Genomic DNA, 20702 nt, shown 5'->3' on the forward strand with positions numbered 1-20702 from the left:
AGAGCAGGAGGAATGCGGAGTCATTCTCTCTGGGCTAAACTTGGGCCAGCGGCGAAAAGGGCAGCCTGCTGGGCGGGGAGGGGGGGGCGGCAGGAGGAGGAGGGGGCGCTGCCGCTGCTGCGCATAATCAGCCCCCCCCCGGGAGGCACCCACCTTTCCTAGGGCTCCTTCCTCCCCACCCCGTGGGCTCAGCCCAGTCTCCCCATCTGGCCCTTGTGGTTTGTAGCGTGGGGATGGGCCTAGAATGGAGGGGTGTTGAGGTGGGGGGGCTGCTCTCATCACCCCCCACCCTTCTTAGACTCCATGAAGGCCTTGCAGCTGTCGCCTTTTGCCATGCACCAGTGATTGGGGGGTGGGGTGGGGAGATATGGGGAGGAATAGAACTCTGAACTCAGCATCTTTTCACAAAGGATGCTCAGAGCCCTGCTGGGATTTCCTGCGTTCCGAAATGATCTGATTCAGGGTCAGAGCCCAGAGGCCTCCTCTGTCCAGGCCTCTCCGGCCTCCAGTTTCCCACAGTGTCCAGCCAGATGCCTCTGGGAAAGCCCACAAACCCAGCCTGAGCAGCCATCATAGAATCATAGAATAGTAGAGTTGGAAGGGGCCTACAAGGCCATCGAGTCCAACCCCCCACTCAGTGTAGGAATCCACCCTAAAGCATCCCTGACAGAGGGTTGTCCAGCTGCCTCTTGAAGGCCTCTAGTGTGGGAGAGCCCATGACCTCCTTAGGTAACTGGTTCCATTGTCGTACTGCTCTAACAGTCAGGAAGTTTTTCCTGATGTCCAGCCGGAATCTGGCTTCCTGTAACGTGAGCCCTGTAACTTCCTGTCACTTGAGCCCTGCCTCACTCCTGCTCCTGAACACCCAGCATTCCGAGCAGGCGGCGCGTCAGGCGGACGGACGGATGGAACACCCAAGCACCCTCTGCCTGGCGAGACCAGGGCAAAGGCCCACCTGGCCCAGAAGGCCACTTATGGCGGCCGTCCAGATGTTGCCCTCTGGCAGGCACCCACAGCCCCAGAGGAGGGCTTCTCTGGTGAGAAGGGCCCCCGTGGATCCAGCCCCTTCGCTTGCGCAGGAATTAGGAGCTTCCTTGAGAGCTCGGGCAGGTATGGGCTTGGCTAATAAACCCAGTGGCTATATTGTTGAGCCCTCCCTCCGGGAAACTCCCATGGGGCCTGGTGCAGGTGACCAGGTGGCCGTTGGAGGTACACTACCCCTGAACGTGGAGGCTTGATTTTGCAAGTCAGGCTAATAGCGGTGGGCTGCGCTCTCCTTTGTGTGTTTCTCTAATTCCTTGGCCAGGCACTCCTTTCCAAAGGGAGCTAAGCATCAGCTCCACTCACTGACCCCCCACTCCTGCTGAGCCCCCCACGTTATTTTGCATTTCACACCCATGTGCCTCGCTTGTAGGAGTGAACTGCCTCAAGGAGAACTCAGTTTGGGGAGGAAGGGGTTAAAGAGCCCTTCGGACCCCAAGCGTCTCAAGGAGACTAATCAGGAGGGGCAAGTTGGGGCGCCCCTGGGATAAAGGGCCCAGTGGGGGCACCGCTCGGGGGCTAGATTGGGCCTGGAGGCGCTCGCCTGTCCGCGTCTCCTCCTTGCTTAAACAGTGCTGCTGCAGTGCCCCCTGATAACGAGCGCCACCAATCCGGTATCGCGTGAAGGAGGCGCTTCCTCTGGCGTGGATGGCCTGGAGCTCTGGCGTTTGCAAGAGGGAGCCGTTCCCCTCCCCTCTCTTTCCCCCTGCCCCCACCCCAGACGGGAGAGCCACATGGATCAGAAGGCGCGTGTGATGCATAATATGGCTCTTGCACAAGGTGCATTAGCCAGATGAGAAAAACGAAGCACCAGACACTAAAAGGCCGCTTTGACACCCCTTTGGAGAGCTCCGTTGGACCTGGCGGCATCCCAGAAGCTGTCGCTCCTCCTTGTTGAGCTGGAATGAAGGCGAAGAAGCCCTGTGATGTGACCCACATATTTCATGCGGAGTGCGGCGCTTGCACAGGCCTGCTTGTGCTGCTTATGGAATGAGGAGGGGGCGCGTAAGGGCACCGAAGGAGCTTCCCCCCTGCCTGGCTCCAAGATACGCTATTCAGACCCACCACCACGCTCAACCCCATCCTGTACAAAATCATTCCTCCCCCCACCCCCGCTTATGAAATAGGGGGCCTGCTCAAAGTCTAGGCCTCAAACTTTCCACTTCCAGAGCCCATGAGAACAGAAAATTTCTGAGGCCCACCAGCCCCGAAAGTACAGCAAATAGAGGCAGCAGAGTGAAGGGTGGCAATTACTAATATCACTTTATATTGATATCTACCCCTCCCTTTTTGTAAGTGGCTAAATTTTTTGCCATAGCAATTTCCTTGTGGCAGGGAGTTCCATAGTTCAACTTGCTCATATTAAGTGCACTCATTGGCTCTGGAGGCATCAAAGCTCAGCCCCCCGCTTCCTGTTTTAGGCAGAATTTTCTGATCCAGGTGGAGAAGACTTTTTATTATATACTTTTTCCTCTTCCCTACTCTCACGTGCTTCTCGAAGTATTTCTACTCATCTCCTGCCACTACTTCTCCCCTTCTCTTTTTACATTTACACCTTATTCCGCCACCCATAATGGCCAGTTTCTATCCTCTCCTGCATTTATGTTCATTACTTAATAGCATTTATATACTGCTTTTCATTTGTACAAAAAAGAAATCCCCAAGCAGTTTACAATACAACCTTTACTTCTCCCTATAGCAGCTTCCCTCGCTTCTGCCCTCTCCTCTATTCTCAGGTTATTATTAAAAATAGTAGCCTGCCTCTCTGCTTTCCTTCGGAGCCTCCTCTGGCCTTTCTCCCTTCCAGAGGGAGGTGGCTGTCGGTGCTGAAGGTGCTTCTACGTTACCTTCTCCTCGGTCAGCCTCTCGCCAGCCTTTTCCCTGTTCTTTCTGCTCTTTCCCTCACACTCGTCCGGTTGTTCTGTCTGTCGCCTGTTCCCTCTCTCTCTGCTCTCTCTTTCCTTTCCTGCTCCCACTCCCCCTGCTCTCTGTCCCGCTCCTGCGCACTCATGCACGGAGCTGCTCCTGGTATCAGTCCAGCCGAAAGGCTGTGGGGCATGTGAGCAAAGAGGCACTGGGGGGGTGGGTTTGCAGGAGTGAGGCTCACTGGTGGCCCCCTGGAGTGAGGCCTCCTGGAGTGCCTGCCCTAAGAAGCTAGGAGATACTTCTGTAGCTCAAATAACAGAGCGAGGGGAAGGAAATGGGCGCATCAGGGCCTCAAGTGTGTGTTGCCTTCCTGCATTTACTCCGTGGCTGCTGATGCTCTTTGATGAGAGTCTGCTTTAGTTCTGCACACCTTGCTGCGGGGAGGTTGATATCCAGTAATTTTACTAGCTGCCTGCAGCACCTCACCTATATGGTGCGTCTGCGTGTTGAGACTGCGTGTTTTCTTAGTGGCTTGTGTGTGAACATTTAAAGGCTTCTAGGCACCTTTTTCATTTTCCCAGGATACCTGTGAAGAGATGTCTCTGGGATTCCCACAGGAATCTGCAAGGACCATCCTGTCTCTGCATCCCCTTTGTTCAGGATACATTGTGCTCCCTTGGAGGGGGTTCGTGGGCATCCTTGCTATCTTAACTCCCTATGGATGAGTCGAGGGCTTGATCCTGGCGTGTTGAATATCAGTTTTCTTTTGCTCCCAACTCAACAGCCCTCCCCTGAGAGTGCGCGGCTGTGTGCTGGCAATGAGTTGTGCATTTTGTCGGTGCATCGTCTTGGCATTCTCTGTTCCTCTTATTGCCTGCCTCCTGTGGACGGTCCAGGCTTGGTCCTCCTTTGGGATGACCCCGTATGGTCCCTTCCTTCCTGCCCTGTCCTTAACTCTGTGTAAAGGCTTCACCTGGGAGCCTGTGACCCTGGAATGTGGCCAGTACCAACAGTAGTGGCACTGAGCATGCACACTGCAGAGTAAGCGGCCAGTCGCGCTCCCCCACCCCCCTGCCTTTGCTGGGAAGATGCAACTTCTATTTAGGAAATAGAAACCAAAGGCACAGTTACAAGATGGGGGAAACTTGGCTCAGCAATACTACAAACGAGAAGGATCTGGGAATTGTTGTAGATCGCAAGCTGAATATGAGCCAACAGTGCGACATGGCTGCAAGAAAGGCCAATGCTATTTTGGGCTGCATTAATAGAAGTATAGCTTCCAAATCGCGTGAGGTACTGGTTCCTCTATTCGGTCCTGGTTAGGCCTCATCTAGAGTATTGCGTCCAGTTCTGGGCTCCACAATTCAAGAAGGACGCAGGCAAGCTGGAGCGTGTTCAGAGGAGGGCAACCAGGATGATCAGGGGTCTGGAAACAAAGCCCTATGAAGAGAGACTGAAAGAACTGGGCATATTTAGCCTGGAGAAGAGAAGATGGAGGGGAGACATGATAGCACTCTCCAAATACTTAAAAGGTTGTCACACAGAGGAGGGCCAGGATCTCTTCTCGATCCTCCCAGAGTGCAGGACACGGAAGAACGGGCTCAAGTTAAAGGAAGCCAGATTCCGGCTGGACATCAGGAAAAACTTCCTGACTGTTAGAGCAGTACAACAATGGAATCAGTTCCCTAGGGAGGTTGTGGGCTCTTCCACACTAGAGGCCTTCAAGAGGCAGCTGGACAACCATCTGTCAGGGATGCTTTAGGGTGGATTCCTGCATTGAGCAGGGGGTTGGACTCGATGGCCTTGTAGGCCCCTTCCAACTCTGCTATTCTATGATTCTATCCCTGCGATTTATTGACTAGGTTCCAGCTCACCTTTCCCTCCTCACCCCCCCAACAGTTGGCTTAAGTCTGTTTTTAGCAGGAAGCGTGCATGACAAAACTAAGGATGCATCTCATACCTGACTGTTAAAGATATAACCACAATAGTCTACGTAATGAGAGATGAAAATAAAAACCCCTATTTGTAAGAATAGAAAAATCAATTTCCTGCGCTTGTGCGCTGGTCTCAGCGTCTTGGGAGGGGAGCCAGCCCTGCAAGGACATCCCACAAATCCCCTAGTCCACAAGTTTTTACCAGTTTTGTACCAGTTTTGGCCCTTGTGGCATATAGGTGGGTGGGTCAGGGAAGGAGGAGGTTCAGCCTTGCTTGGCTTACCGAAAGCAAAAAATCCTCTTTGCTTGCCTGGAGATGGGTGGGTTGGCTCCTTCACTACAAGTAAATAGTGTCTGTGTTGATATATATATTTATATGCCCCCACATCCAAACACATTCTGAAAATATAAATATATCCCTTTTCTGCCTTGGGAATTCCAGTGTTCGTCTTGATTCTAAGTCTTGCTGAGCTGCTGGCTTCCTGTGGGGGTGGGGGTGGGGGTGAGGCAAGCTGGGGCCGGGATGGTAAAATGGCTCACCAGCCAGGTCCCGGCTTTAGCCCTGAAGGGCGGCTGGCCAGACCGCTTGCGTCCTCCGTCCATGCCTCTCTTTTGGCCGTGGGTCTCTTGCCCACCTGTGTATAAAGCACCGGTGGTGGTGATAACTTGGGTAAAGGAACCATGCATTAAGGGCTCCCTAGGTATCTGTCCGCCGTGTTTGTCACCCAAGGGGGTGGGCACCTTGGGCTGAAGGGTGAAGGGCGTGGGTCTGCTCAGCTCGGTTGCTACAACTGAGTGCAGCTGCCTCTGTAGGTATTTGCGTTCTGCTTTCACTCCCTGGGAATGATGGGCGTCGATGTTTTAGCTGCATTTTGCATTGGGAGCAGCAAGCTGGCCCTGCCTTGGGTGGACATCCCATGGCTTGGGCGCCACCGCCGTCCCAAAACAGCCCCCCTTGTGCACCTTCCCACCTGCTGCATTCCAGACTGCAGGTGTGAGGATCCAGTTTCCCCTGGGGCAAATCGGCCCCCCACCCCTCCGCCAGAGATGTTGCTTTTCTCCAGGGCCCCTGATTGGACGCTGCCCGTCTCTCTCTACCCTGCGTGATGTCGCGCATGACTGAATTTACCAAGCATAGTCTTGCTGTTATTATAACTGAATCAACCCGAGATGTTAAACCTGCCTCAGGTGCCTGTTTTGGCCTGAGCGTCGCGTGAGCCCCTGCGCCCTCTTGGCCGTTGTTTGTGATCTTTTCATGTTTTAAAATGGGGCGTTTTTTTGATGATGATTTGTTTCTAATTGCTCACATGAGCCGCTTTGAGGATTTCATGTGAAGTGGAAAGGGGAGTGGAGAAGCCTTGGCAATAAATAACACTTCCCCAAATGCAGGGAGGGTGGCCCTCTAGGAGGCCGGCCGTGGTGATTGGAGACCAGGGCTCTGGAGTCAAACCGGACTCTGGCTTTGCAGTGCGTTTCATAGAATCCTAGAATATCAGAGCTGGAAGGGGCCCACAAGGCCATCGAGTCCAACCCCCTGCTCAAGGCAGGAATCCACCCTAAAGCATCCTGGACAGATGGTTGTCCAGCTGCCTCTTGAAGGTCTCTAGTGTGGGAGAGCCCACAACCTCCCTAGGTAACCAATTCCATTGTCGTACTGCTCTAACAGTCAGGAAGTTTTTCCTGATGTCCAGCTGGAATCTGGCTTCCTGTAACTTGAGCCCGTTATTCCGTGTCCTGCACTCTGGGAGAATTGAGAAGAGGTCCTGGCCCTCCTCTGTGGGACAACCTTTCAAGTATTTGAAGAGCGCTATCCTGTCTCCCCTCCATCTTCTCTTCTCCAGGCTAAACATGCCCAGTTCTTTCAGTCTCTCTTCATAGGGCTTTGTTTCCAGACCCCTGATCATCCTGGTTGCAGAATGGGAGGTGAAACTGGAGGAGGTACAGAATGGGAATTTTGATCACATGCCGGTTTCCTCCCTCCAAATCCCCCGGGAGACGGTGAGCAAAGCCCAGTAAGCACTTCTGGGATACGGCCTCCATCCGAATCACTGAGGATCGCATGGATGCGGCTAGATTCTCTCCCTCTGTATCTGTGGCAGGAGGGGCCCGGGCTCTTCGATCCAGAGTGATTGTTCCAGATGGAAGGCATTTGCGTGAACTCCGGGCTGTTAGCTCGAGATAGGACCGGCTGTTCTTGGCCTGGCGACCCCTGGGCTCAACCTGCCTGTCTTGTCCTGCCCAGCGCACTTGGTCTCTGCTCACGGGCAGCTGAGCATGCCCTTGGCAGGCTTAACTGGTCTTTGTCTCGATGCGCCACAGAAGGGACGTGGCCACCCATTGCCACTCATCTGGCAATGGAGCCATGGGAGGGGCCGTGGCTCAGTGGTAGAGCACGTGTTTTGCAGGCAGAAGGTCCCAGCTTCGATCCTCAACATCTCCAGGCAAGTTCAGTGCCGGCACTGCAGGCAAATTCCCAGGTTGGAGGCTCAGAATGGGCTCAGAGGCACTTAGAATTACAGAGCAGTGTGGGCGTCTTTGGCACATGGCTCTGGTGGATCTTGGGGATCTACTTAAAACAAAAGGTTGTCACACAGAGGAGGGCCAGGATCTCTTCTCGATCCTCCCAGAGTGCAGGACACAGAGTAACGGGCTCAAGTGTCAGGAAGCCAGATTCCAGCTGGACATCAGGAAAAACTTCCTGACTGTTAGAGCTGTATGACAATGGAACCAGTTACCTTGGGAGGTTGTGGGCTCTCCCACACTAGAGGCCTTCAAGAGGCAGCTGGACAACCACCTGTCAGGGATGCTTTAGGGTGGATTCCTGCCTTGAGCAGGGGGTTGGACTCGATGGCCTTGTGGGTCCCTTCCAACTCTGCTATTCTATGATTCTATGACTCTAAGCAAAGAGGATCTGACAAGACTGATGTCTGCCCACCCCAAGTGATACTTGAAGGGGACGATGGAGCAAAATTTGTTTTCTGTTCTTTTTGGGGGTTGGATCGGAGCCATTGGGTTGAACTACAACTCCCAAAATTCCCTGACCAGCGTGGTCCAACACACCTGGAAGGCAACAGGTTGGAGAAGACCACTATAGGGCACTCGGGGTATCTCTCCTGGGCTGAAAGGTAGCGTCTCCCACGGGGTGGGAGGGCATTTACGTCCCCCTCCGCTTCACCCTGTTCCGTCTAATGGACCCCCGATCCAGCATTCAGGAGCGATGAGGAACAAACGTCTTTCTCTCTTGCTCCCCGCCCCCCCAATTGTGTGCCTCTTCTCCAAGTTCTTGTTTAAACAACTGCTGTGCCTGTGGCTGGAGAAAACTTTCAGAGGTTTTGGACCCTGGGTGAACCGGTTCCTGGAGCAGAAAGTGCCTGCCCCAGTCTCTGGTGCAGTGTAGTTCTCCTTTTTACTGGTTTCAAAGGGAATGTGTCATCCCCCGTCCCCCCCGGTGGTTCCTCCCTCCCTTCCTTCCTTCCTTCCTTCCTCTACTCCTTCCTGTTCTTGGTCCCTGCAGGGTGCAGGCCGGTTCAAAGCGAGGTGTGCCCATCGTCTCCCTCCCCTCCATCACGGGCTGTTGCTCCACAGGAGCTGCTGTGATGACATTGTTGTTTGTGCAGATGGCAGGGAGGGGAGGGGGGGCTCAGTCGTGCCTCTGCAGATGAAGGAATTTCCTGGCTGTGTTGAAACCCACAATTAGCCGGCTGAGCGCTCGGGGGCGAGAGGCGGACTGGCCCTGGAGTGACGCTTCGCCTGGCTGCGTGGAGCGCCTGCCTTCCAGCGCTGGGCTCTCCCAGGGTACTTTGACTGTTGCTGGCAGGAGGAGGAAGGATCTTGGCCCAGGTTCTGAATGAACCTGCGCTAGACCAGCGTCCTGTCCTCAGAGGTCACTGGAGCCAGCGCACTGCACCGTGCTTCTCCTACCTGCCCTCTCGCCTGCCGTATATTCACATATGTTCTCCCCGCGCCCAACATTTGCAGGTCTGGGGTTAGGGGCCGGGCTTCCAGATTGGGAGGCCTCTGCTTCCTGACTTGGAGCTGAGCAGATTCTGTTTCCTGACTTGGAGCTGAGCAGAAGCAGGGAAGAGCAGCTGGCCCAGCTCAAGTAGAAGCTAGAAAAGCAAGCCAGTTCCCAGAGAGCGAGCGAACAGGAAGAGCAAACAGGAGTTCGACAGGGGGAGTTCGGCAGGGGAGGCCTCTAAGGAAAAAGAAAAAAAAGAGGGGGGAAAAACAAAGAAAAACATAAAGAGAAACACCCCCCCCACCCAAAAATACCCAACCAAAAAATCTAATTTTCCCTTAAGAACTACTCATATAATTGTGTACCTTCAGAGAGGACAGGACAAAGCAAAGGCAATTCCACTATAATCAGAAAGGAAAAAACAAAGCAGAAATCGACAATATGGATGGAAAGGAGTCCCTAGAGGTGGTGACCTGCAAAGGGTGTGCAATGTTCGTGTTTCTGCCTGAGCTCAACATGGCGTATACCTGCAACAAGTGCAAGCTGGTGGCACTTTTGGAAGAAAAAGTGAGGGGACTTGAGCAGCGCGTGTCCACCCTCCAAGGAATAAGAGAAGACGAGTTCTTAGACCGAACGGTGGAACTGCAACAGCAACAAGAAGCACATGAGATTGAAGAGCAACAGCCAGCTGAAGCGGAAGTGGAGTATGCTGAGGGGAGGAAAGCCAATGAAGAGGAAACTCTCTGGAAAAGAGTGAAAGTTAGGAGCAGAAGAACTAGAAGGCATTCTGCACCGGTGGAACCATTGGAGTTTAGTAACCGCTTTCAGCTTCTGGAGAATGAGACTGAAGGACAGTTTGCAGAGGAAGAAGTACAGCAGACACCGTGCAACAATGAACAAGAGGCAGAAGGTAGGTCAACCAAGAAGAAGAGAAGAGTAGTCGTTGTGGGAGACTCCCTGCTGCGTGGGATTGAAACCCAAGTATGTCGTGAAGACCCATGGACTCGCCAGGTGTGCTGTCTCCCTGGAGCACAGATTAGAGATGTGACTGAAGGGTTGCCGAAACTCATAAAGCCCACGGACACATATCCCTTTCTTCTCATCCATGTGGGAACAAATGATGTCGCCAAGCAGAGCTACGAAGAAATCATTTCAGACTTTGAAGCTCTGGGAAGGAAACTGAAGAACTTTGGGGCCCAGGTAGTTTTCTCATCCATCCGAAAGGGAAAGAAAAATACTCCGGATGAACGACTGGCTTCGAAGGTGGTGCCGACGTAAGAATTTTGGATTCTGGGACCACGGGCTACGCTACTTGGAACATGGACTGCTGGCAAGGGATGGGTTGCACTTCACAAGGGCTGGAAAGAATGTGTTCGGCCACAGCGTGAAGAACTTGATCAGGAGGGCTTTAAACTGAATCTTACGGGGGTGGGAGACGTAAACCTCAAGGCAACAATGGATGAAGGCCAATGCACCACAGTACAGGGAACAGCTCCAATAGTGCCCTAAAATAGTGTCTGCAACAATGTAGGAACAAAGCCAGACTATAAAACACATGGTCTTCGATATCTATATACTAATGCCCAGAGCATGGGAAACAAACAGAATGAACTTGAACTCTTATTACATGAAGGCAAATACGACTTGATAGGTATAACTGAAACTTGGTGGGATGACTCCCATGACTGGAATATAGCAATTGAAGGATATAACTTGTTCAAAAAGAACAGAAGAAATAGAAAGAGAGGTGGAGTTGCACTATATGTTAAAAATACTTATCCCTGCACAGAAATACAGGCGGATCAGACTGGGAGTCCCATCGAGAACGTCTGGATTAAAATAAATGGGGCAAGGAATAAAAAGAACATGATAATCGGAGTCTACTACCGACCACCCAATCAAGGAGAAGACGAGGACGAAACTTTTGAGAAACAAATTGCCAGTGTTTCAAGGAAGTGTGATGTAGTAGTGATGGGGGACTTCAGTTACCCTGATATCTGTTGGGAGACCATTACTGCCAAAAGCGGCCCTTCCAAGAAATTCCTGACATGTGTCGGTGATAACTTTCTCCTACAGAAAGTGGTGGAAGGAACTAGAGGGTCAGCAATCCTTGACTTGTTATTGACCAATAGGGATGACTTAGTGGATAAAGTGGCAGTTACGGGAACTCTGGGGGAAAGTGACCACGTCATACTTGAATTCTTGATTATGAAGGAGATAAAAGTCGAGCGTAGCCATACACGTACTCTGGATTTTAGGAAAGCTGATTTTAATAAACTCAGAACTATAATAAGTAAGGTCCCGTGCCAAATGAGCCTAATGAGAAAAGGAGTGCAGGATGAGTGGGAGTATTTAAAAAAGGAAATTTTAAAGGCACAGTTACGAACAATTCCAACAAGGAGAAAAGATAGAAGACAACAGAGGAAACCAATGTGGCTCCACAAAAATCTTAGAGATGACCTGAAAACAAAAAGGGATACATATAGGAAGTGGAAGGAAGGCCAGGCTACAAAAGAAGAGTACAGACAGGTGGCGCAGAAGTGCCGAAATGGTGTCAGGAAGGCTAAAGCTCAGAATGAGCTGAGATTAGCGAGGGATGCTAAAAGCAATAAAAAGGCTTTCTTCAGATACATGAGTAGTAAAAGACAGAGGAAAGAAAAGGTGGTTCAACTGCTTAATGAGGATGGAATTGATAACCGATGACAAAGAAAAGGCTGAAGTGCTCAATTCCTACTTTGCCTCAGTCTTCTCCCAAAAGCGGGTCTATGACCCCCCTGGAAAAAGTGAAGCAGAAGCTGAGGGGGCAGGATTACCATTTGAGATTGATAAACAAATGGTCAAAGAACACCTAATTTCCTTGAATGAGTTCAAATCTCCAGGGCCCAATGAACTGCATCCTAGAGTAATGAAGGAGCTAGCGGAAGAACTCTCAGAACCTTTGTCTATTATCTTTGCAAAATCATGGAAGACGGGTGAGGTGCCGGATGACTGGAGGAGGGCTAACGTTGTCCCTATCTTCAAAAAGGGCAAAAAGGAGGAACCTGGGAACTACAGACCAGTCAGTCTGACATCCATCCCTGGGAAAATTCTGGAGCAGATTATAAAGAAGTCAGTCTGTAAACACCTTGAAATCAATGCGGTGATCACTAGAAGCCAACATGGATTTGTCAAGAACAAGTCCTGTCAGACAAATTTGATCTCATTTTTTGATAAGGGAACCTCCCTTGTGGACCTTGGGAGACATCATATATCATGTGGACATCATATATCTTGACTTCAGCAAAGCTTTTGACAAAGTACCACATGACAGTCTGATTAACAAACTAGCTAAAAGTGGGCTAGATGGAACAACTATTAGGTGGATCCACAGTTGGCTACAGAATTGGACAGAAAGAGTACTTATCAATGGAACCTTCTCAAACTGGGGAGAGGCAACGAGTGGGGTGCCGCAGGGCTCAGTCCTGGGCCCAGTGCTCTTCAACATTTTTATTAATGATTTGGACGAGGAGGTGCAGGAAACGCTTATCAAATTCGCAGATGACACAAAATTGGGTGGGATAGCTAATACCCTGGAAGACAGAAACAAACTTCAAAGTGATCTTGATAGGCTGGAGTGCTGGGCTGAAAACAACAGAATGAAATTTAATAGGGATAAATGCCAAGTTCTACATTTAGGAAATAGAAACCAAAGGCACAGTTACAAGATGGGGGATACTTGGCTCAGCAATACTACAAACGAGAAGGATCTTGGAATTGTTGTAGATTGCAAGCTGAATATGAGCCAACAGTGCGATATGGCTGCAAGAAAGGCAAATGCTATTTTGGGCTGCATTAATAGAAGTAGCAGAAGGTACTGGTTCCTCTCTATTCGGCCCTGGTTAGGCCTCATCTAGAGTATTGCGTCCAATTCTGGGCTCCACAATTCAAGAAGGACACAGACAAGCTGGAGCGTCTTCAGAGGAGGGCAACCAGGATGATCAGGGGTCTGGAAACAAAGCCCTATGAAGAGCGACTGAAAGAACTGGGCATGTTTAGCCTGGAGAAGAGAAGATTGAGGGGAGACATGAGAGCACTCTTCAAATACTTAAAAGGTTGTCACACAGAGGAGGGCCAGGATCTCTTCTCGATCCTCCCAGAGTGCAGGACACGGAATAACGGGCTCAAGTTAAAGGAAGCCAGATTCCGGCTGGACATCAGGAAAAACTTCCTGACTGTTAGAGCAGTACGACAATGGAACCAGTTCCCTAGGGAGGTTGTGGGCTCTCCTACACTAGAGGCCTTCAAGAGGCAGCTGGACAACCATCTGTCAGGGATGCTTTAGGGTGGATTCCTGCATTGAGCAGGGGGTTGGACTCGATGGCCTTGTAGGCCCCTTCCAACTCTGCTATTCTATGATTTCTTCCTGTTCACCTTTTGAGCACTGGATCCTGGTGCATCAGGCGCCAGCAGGGCTTTGGCACAAATGCTGCCTCGGTCCGTCGGAGTGTGTCTGTGTGTGTTCGTGTGTGTGCTTGTTTTTTTAATTTATTGCTCTCTCCGTCTCCTTCTTGCAAGCAGTTTTCCACACGCTGTTTGTCTTCTGCACATCCTCTTCCCTGCGGCGCGATGGCCTATTGACGCACACGCCAAGGTGCTTTTCCGTCCTTGGGACGTTTCACTCACCTGTGTGGCCTCTCTGGGAAATCACGTGTTCCCCTTTTGCTGACGGAAAGCGAAGGTGCGGGGGATGAATGGCAGGTTGAGTTGGGTCCTGTTCCTCACCCACCCACCCCCGCATTTCCCCGGCTCCATCCATTATGTTGAACTGCTTGGGGCTGTCTGAGTGGGGAGCTGGTCTGAGCCACGGTGTGGCTCCCCTGGCTGCTGCCCCCGGCCTGCCCCTTCACCATGTGCCAGCATGTGCAGGTGCTGCTGCATCTGTGGTGTGCCGCACAAGCTACTGATGGCAGAGTGTGTGGTTGTGCCTGGGAGGCAGCTGCACACCCCCTGGAAGCCAGTGTGCACAGTCATGGGCTTGTGGTGAAATGGCCTCCTTTCCTGTGCATGGTGACCACATGCAGACGTTCAAAATCTGGGAATGGAGGGCAGCCAGCAGAGCCTGTAGTGTGCAACGCACCTGAGCCAGACAATGCAGAGCAGATGGTGGGCCAATGGTTGTGTGAATGGCCTCGCCCGACAGTGGGTCACCGGAGCTCTGCACGACTGTGATGGCCCCGCTATGATCCCTTGTGATGGCCTGGTCTTCAGGGAAGCTGCCATCTCTCTCTCTCTCTCCCCCCAGCCAAGCTAGATCAGACCAAAGACCCATCTAGGCCAGCTTTTTGTTCCCAGAGTGACCAACCAGATGCCCCAAGGGGAACCCAGGGCAGGACAGGAGAACAACTCAGCACCGCCCTGCTGAAGTTCCCTGGCAACTGCTACGAAGAGCTTGGAAAGAAAGACAACTATGGGGAGACCTGATAGAGGTGTATGCCTGGTGTGGGGCATGTGGATAGGGAGACATTTTTCTCTCTCAAAACACTAGAATTCATTGGGGTCATTATCCCATGAAGCTGACTGGTGGGAGATTCTAGACAGATAAAACGAAGGACTGCTTCACACAGCGCAGAGTTAAATTATGGAACTCACTACCACAAGATGTAGTGATGGCCACCCATTTGGATGGCTTTAAAAGGGGGTTGGATAAATTCCTGGAGGTGGCGGCTATCAATGGCCTCATCTACACCAAGCAGGATATTGCTCTATGAGAGCAGTATATTAGAGGCAGGAGCCACACTACTGCTTTATGGCAGCATTGAAGTGCGTTGACACCTGTTGGGGCACATTGACCCAGACCATAGACTGCTTTCATTCTGCTTTCATACTGCTATATAGAGTCATAGACTCATAGAATAGCAGAGTTGGAAGGGGCCTACAAGGCCATCGAGTCCAACCCCTGCTCAAGGCAGGAATCCACCCTAAAGCATCCCTGACAGATGGTTGTCCAGCTGCCTCTTGAAGGCCTCTAGTGTGGGAGAGCCCACAACCTCCCTAGGTAACTGATTCCACTGTCGTATAGAATCATAGAATAGCAGAGTTGGAAGGGGCCTACAAGGCCATGGAGCCCAACCCCTGCTCAAGGCAGGAATCCACCCTAAAGCATCCTGCTTGGTGTAGATTAGGCCAATGACTACTGGTCTTGATGGCTATATGCTACCTCTGTTGTCAGACGCAGTAAGCCGTCGAGAGCCAGTGTGGCGTAGTGGCTAAACTGTCGGACCGGAAGTAGGGAGATCTGGGTTCTAGTCCCCACTCGGCCATGGAAACCCACTGGGTGACTTTGGGCCAGTTGCAGACTCTCAGCCCAGCCTACCTCACAGGGTTGTTGTTGTGAGGATAAAATGAAGAGGAGGAGGATTATGTATGCTGCCTTGGGTACCTTGGAGGAAAAAAGGCGGGCTATAAATGCAAAAATAAATAATAAGAAATATGTACCCCAGTTGCTGGGGAACATGGACAAGAGGGTGCTGTTGCACTCATATACTGCTTGAAGGCTTCGGTTGGCCACTGTGTGAACAGAATGCTGGATTAGATGGACCACTGGTCTGATCCAGCAGGGCTGCTCTTACGTTCTTACGAGAGGCATCCTGCTTCCAAAATTAGAGGTAATATTGTGACTAGTAGCCATTGATAACCTTATTCTCCATTAATTTGTCTAATTCCCTTTTTAAAAAGTCCAAGTTGTTGGTCGTCACTACATCTTGTCACAACGAATTCCATTGTTTAATTCTGTGCTGTGTGAGGACGGGATTCTTCACGTCTGTCTTGAATCTGCCACCTTTTAGCTTCGTGGGATGACCCCGCTGGGTTCTAGCCTTACGAACGCATGCCCACGTCCTCCACACCAGGCATAATTTTATACATGAGAAATCTTGCTATTGGTCAGGACTCTGTGTGAGTTAGTTGGGTGTTCGTCTTGATTTATTTGTTGAAGTTTACGTGGCTTACTTATTTAGAACAGGGATGTGGAACCTCCGGCCTGTGGAGGTGCTGCATTTGGCTGGCAGAGCCTCCTTGGGTTCCTCCTTGGCTTCCCAGCCCCTCTAGGAATCTTCACTGTTATCTTCAATCTCAGAACAGTGGCAAGAAAGGTTCAGCAAAGTCCAGTGCCACCTAGTGACAAAACGACATAATGACACTATCCACGCAGGCTACGACCAGCTATTGTTCTGCTTCTGTGTTGTCTGGTGGTATTCAGAGCCACAGAAGAATCCATCTCCTCTGCTAAGTTCGATGCGTCTACATTGATGGCGCTATATAAATAAATAATAATAAATAATAATAATAATTTCTTACCATGGACTAACTGGCATGTTAATATGTAACCACCAGTTCCTGGGTCTATACATGTAGGCTGCATCAGTACTCCAGTAATGGGTGCATCCGCGTGCTGGCAGAGTTAAAGTCACTTCATGCGGATTGAAGAGTAACTAAAGCCGCTTAAGTACATGCAGTTAAAGTGGAGAGGTTGGGTCAGTGTTGGCGGAGTGGAGTTGAATGGACATTTTGAAGTGAGACTCCAGGCTTTATTCTGGATTAATGCATTCGGTGACTCAGCAGGGTGGATTGATTTATATTGCCAAGAGAAAGAGGCCAACTTAAGTCATGTTTCCCATTTTTGAAGTTCATGTATTTCCGGAGCAAGCATGCGTGCTTAACTCATTGCTAGAACAATGTGGATGCGTTCGGGTTGTATCCAGTGGTGTCGTTCTTCCAGTGGGAGGAAACGGCTGGTAGAAGTGATCCCCCCCTTCACCTAGCAGCCCCTGTGCAAAACCCTCAAAGCTGGTCCGGAGGCTCAGTTGGTTTGATAACCATGGTTCGCTCTTAAGAAATTGAATATAAACATTAACATATTTCTATTAAATTCAGATTTCATTTCAAACACTCCTATTTAAAAACAAACAATGTACTGTAATTGAAATGTTAAAAAATTGTGATTTATGCTTAAAATCCCAATAAAATCCTGTTTATTATTTTTGTGGAGAAAGTAGCTGCTTCTTTCTCTCCCTGTCTCTCTCTCCTGCTGCTGTTCCCGTGATCCAGGATTGCATGGGGGTTGACTGGCTTCCCTGCTGTTCCTCAGAGGCCTCTGGGGCAGACAAGTCAGGTTTTGCAAAGCCTGGAGAGAGACCGCATGCTCCTTCTGGATGGGGCCTGCTTTTCTCAGTCTGCTAGCCCGCCTTCTATGGCTCTGGCATAGGCAGGGGCTCATGGGTTGAGGCTTCTTCAACGCCCATTTCCATATGGCAAGGATGGCTAAATCGGCAGCCGAGAATGGGTTGGTTTTACTGCTTCCCCTGCTCTGGGACTTCTGGCCGATACGAATGGGAGGTGTCGACTCTGAGCAGCTGCCTAGGTGAAAAATGGCACGGTGGAGTCCTTGGCACTGGTCCTTGGCTGACCTGTGTGCTGGTGCTGGGCTGTTCAGACAGCAACAGTGAGGAGGGACGAGGCCGGCAGGCGAAGCCAACCTTTGGGCAGCCCTGATCTATGGAATGCCTGGAATGTGGATAAATTCCCGACCTGCTTGGCTGCTGCCTCGCACAAGTGCCGATGTTGTAGGCCAAGCTGTGCCTGTGTTTGGCAAGAACGCTACGGCGGCAGCATCTCAAGAAGCTCTGGGGGGTGGGTGGGGGCGAACACACCACGTAGAGAACAGGGGATCAATACAGACTCTCCTGTCTCTGCTCTGCGAAGTCAGGCCTGCAGGCGGAGGCCCCGTGCGCATTTTATGCTGGCTTCGCCCAGGTGCGGCCTGCCTTTTAGGAAAGGAACCAAGGCCTGGATGTGGCTTCTGTATTGGCAGGGGCCTCTCCTGTGCATGTCAGTGCAGGTAGGTCTGATGGAGAGCAGACAGGCTTGAGGTCTGGAGTTGGTGTGGGGGACTCTCTGAGTGCGGGTGAGTGGCTGGTGGCGATTCCTCCGGGTCCTTGGTGTCCTCGTTGCAAAGGGTGTGTGTGTGTGTAGGTAGGTAGGTAGAGGACTTGATAGTGGGTGCTTGGAGAGAGGACTCTCCAGCCCCCAAGGCTGAAAGGGGGCTCGCATCCCAGAGAGAGCTGGTTCTTCAGTAGGGATCTCGCCAGGCGTTTCCGGCCCACCACCAAGCCTGACTGGGCTCCCAAGTGTGCCCTCCGTCGGTCACTTGCCCTCTTGGCAGTGCGTCTTCCTGTTGCCGCCGGAGTCCCGTATAGCCCACCTGTACGCCCCCCCCCCGGGCTCCCTGGTGGCAGCGGTGCCCACCTGGGCTTCCCTCTCCCGCTGTGCGTCGTGCGTGCCAAGCCTCCTTTCCCACGCTCCTTGCGCTATGTGGTCCTGAGCTCCAAAGCCTGGGCATGTGAACTTCGTGACAGGCAGACAATGGGGTGGCTGTTCAGGGCTTAAGCTGGAGCGGTTGTACGTTTGCTCCAGCGGAAAGGGGTTCTGGACCTACGTGAGACTTGGTGGTGGTGGTGGTGGGGCCTCCCATGGCAGAGTGCTTGGCAGGATGGCCGCTGCCTGAGCGGGGATGGCTTGTGCTGGAGCCCCATGCATGTGGCATTGTGGCTGTGAGGCCCTGTGGGCTTCGGTGGATGCCTCCGGCTTTGATTTGTGGAGGCTACCTGCGGGGTACCGTCATCCTTTTGTGAAAAGCCAGAGGCAAATTCCAGTGAACCTGGGATTCGGAGACGGGCGTTCAGGTCAGAAGTCATCCCTTCCAGGGGAGGCTGAACCCAGCCTGCGTTGTCTTGGCAAGCGTCCTCCAGGCTGGACCCACCTCCTGCTTGGGTTCCCCAATGACTGGCATTCAAAGGCCTGCTGCCTCCGGTCCTGGAGGTGGCATGTAGCCAACATGGCTAGTAGCCATCGACAGCCGTATCCTCTGACGGAGGCCAGTCCCCCTGTAATGCCATCCTAGTTGGTGGCCATCGCTGCATCTCATGGTCGAGAATCCCCTAGTTTCACCCTGCACTGTGAGAAGGAGCCCTTCCTGCTCTTTGTCCCGAATCTCCTGCCAGGCAGCTTCATGGGGGTGACCTTGCTGAGTTCCAGTATTATGGGAGGGGGAGGATGGCGTCTCCCCACGGGCTGCCTCTCCACCCCGGGCACCTTTTTTAGAGGCTTCTGCCCTGCCCCTTCCTGCTTGTCTCGGAAGCGCCCCGGCGGCCAAAGCGCCCCACCAGCGCCTCCTTCCCATCCTGGGGCTCCTGTGAGGCCAGGGTCAGCCCAGCCTGCTGGAGGGGGCTGGGGCACCCCTTGGCCCTGGGGGGGCAGCTGAGGGCTCCTGCTTGCACCCGGGCTTCCTGTCCAACGCCGTTGCAAATTCACCAGCCTGGGTAAAGCTCAAGCCAAGCCTTCAAGCAAGCGTGTGGGTCGCCGGAGGTGGGGCTGGGGCGAGGCCTCCGCGTCCAGAGAACCTTGGATGTCTGGCTGGGGCTGCTCTGGTCACCCGGAGGAGGGGCCTTCCCTCCCTCCCTCCCTCCCTCCCTCTGCTTCGCTCTTCCCTCCTAGTTGGGGGTCCTGCTTGCCCCTGCCCTGTCGCCTCTCGGGAGGGTGCCCTTGCAGCAATAGACCCATGGTTGGACGTGGCCAGCGTGGAGCAGCCCCTGTCCAGTTCTGCCTGGGAGATGTGGGGCTCTTCTGGCTTTGTGGGAGGGGGGCCGCAGGCAAGGTTGGGGTTCTGGCCTTGATGCTTCCAGTCCCTCCACTTTCTAATCTGTGTGTGAGTGGGCTGGGTGGGTGGGGGGGAGGGAGGGAGAGAGAGGGGGGTTGGGCCGCTCTTGGAAGGAGGAGGGCAGAGGAATGCCAATTCCGTGGAAGAGGAAGGGTCTCCTTCCTGCGGGCTTCGCTCCCGTGCTGGCTGTTCTTGGGAGGGGCCCTGGCTGGGCCTGCTGCTAAGCTCTCCTCCTGCTTAGCTCTGCTTCTAGTTCTCTCCCCCCCCCCCCCCGGGGTGAGAGTCGGCGTGGGTGTTGGTGAGCTGACGTTGCAGAAAGCGTGTTTGTGTTCAGGGCAGGAGTGTCCCGGAGGTGTCTCAGCTGCCTTCCTGTGCACCGAACGCCCTGCTGGAGGGAGGACGAGCTGCTGGCACAAGCCTGGAGCGCCTTTGGGGGTGTGCTGCTGTGCTCCCCCCCCATCCCTCCTATTTTTGTGCCCTGGACTAATTCTGCTGCTTGCTGTAGACCTGTGGAGTTGGCTCTGAGGTCTGGGCGTTTGGGTGTTGGCCGGAAGGAGCCTGTTTCAGAAGCACAAGGGTGGAAAAGCAAGGTGGGGTCTGGAGGGGCCGAAGGAGGGCATTGCGCTGGCTAGTAGCCCCCCCCCCCAGTTGCCACTGCAAGCTCTGCTTCCCCCCCTTCGCTGTTCTCTGCTCCATTTTTAAACTTACTTGTGCCACCGGGGGGTGGGTGGGTGGGGAGGGAAGGGAGGGGGGCTAGAAGGTCTTTAAACGGAGCAGAGATTTCCAGGACTCTGCATTCTTTTCCGGGCAATGTCTGGCACGATTCATTGGGCCGGGAGTGAGTTGCAGTGAGCAGCTAGGACTGGTGTCCTGCCCCCCTCCTTTGGCACAATGAGGAGGTGGGTATTTGGGAGTATTTGCTCCCCTTTTTGATTAACCGCACAGCTCAAGCCCAATAAACTGTTGTCAAACAGAACTGTGGGTTGTTTGAAACAAGCCGGTTTCATAAACCGCAGTTTGGAGCTGGCTTCTTTAAAACAAGCCCAGTTAAGGCGAACCGTAGGCTGCCGGGTCCGTACAAAAGAAGCAGCTGCAGTTAATAAGACGTGGGAGGTGGACGCGTCCGGCCTCCTGCCTGCGACTGCGCTGGGGCAGTGGGGGGGGGCAGCAGTGCGCGGTGGCTCATTCCCAGCACTCCAATCCGTGGTCT

The 20702-nt window shown here is 52.6% G+C and overlaps 1 protein-coding gene across 1 annotated transcript in view; it reads left to right on the top strand.

The window, feature by feature from the left end:
• RAB11FIP5 (RAB11 family interacting protein 5) overlaps positions 1-20702 on the top strand; it is a 72634-nt gene that overhangs the window by 17954 nt on the left and 33978 nt on the right. The window lies entirely within an intron of this gene.

Source organism: Elgaria multicarinata, chromosome 10 (assembly GCF_023053635.1).
Source record: "Elgaria multicarinata webbii isolate HBS135686 ecotype San Diego chromosome 10, rElgMul1.1.pri, whole genome shotgun sequence".
Lineage (NCBI taxonomy): Eukaryota > Metazoa > Chordata > Lepidosauria > Squamata > Anguidae > Elgaria > Elgaria multicarinata.